Genomic DNA, 386 nt, shown 5'->3' on the forward strand with positions numbered 1-386 from the left:
TTTATATGTATGTATATGTAGAATTGTTAACATAGTTGTTCTACTGTCTTCTATTTGTTTGTTGAAAGAATCTGTCAATGAGTCCTTGATTGATCAATATTGCATGTCTCTGTCTGTTTTCATGAGAAACCACTTTGAAGATATCAATATGTAATACAACAAGCATTGTTAATTTCCTTCCACTTTGTTTGTAACTCCGTATTGTCTGTATTGTTATTTTGGCATTTTGTAAAATGTTGTCTGTCTGTTAATGTTTTCCTGCTTTTATTTTTAAAATAAAAAAATTGCTCTATAATGAAAGTTAACATTAGGAATCTAATGAAAAAAATTTAATACATAATATATATTAATTCGTGTGGCTAAATTTTTATAGAAAACTAAAGTAC

Source organism: Chinchilla lanigera, unplaced genomic scaffold (genome assembly GCF_000276665.1).
Source record: "Chinchilla lanigera isolate Chin_1 unplaced genomic scaffold, ChiLan1.0 scaffold00102, whole genome shotgun sequence".
In the NCBI taxonomy this organism is placed as follows: Eukaryota; Metazoa; Chordata; class Mammalia; order Rodentia; family Chinchillidae; genus Chinchilla; species Chinchilla lanigera.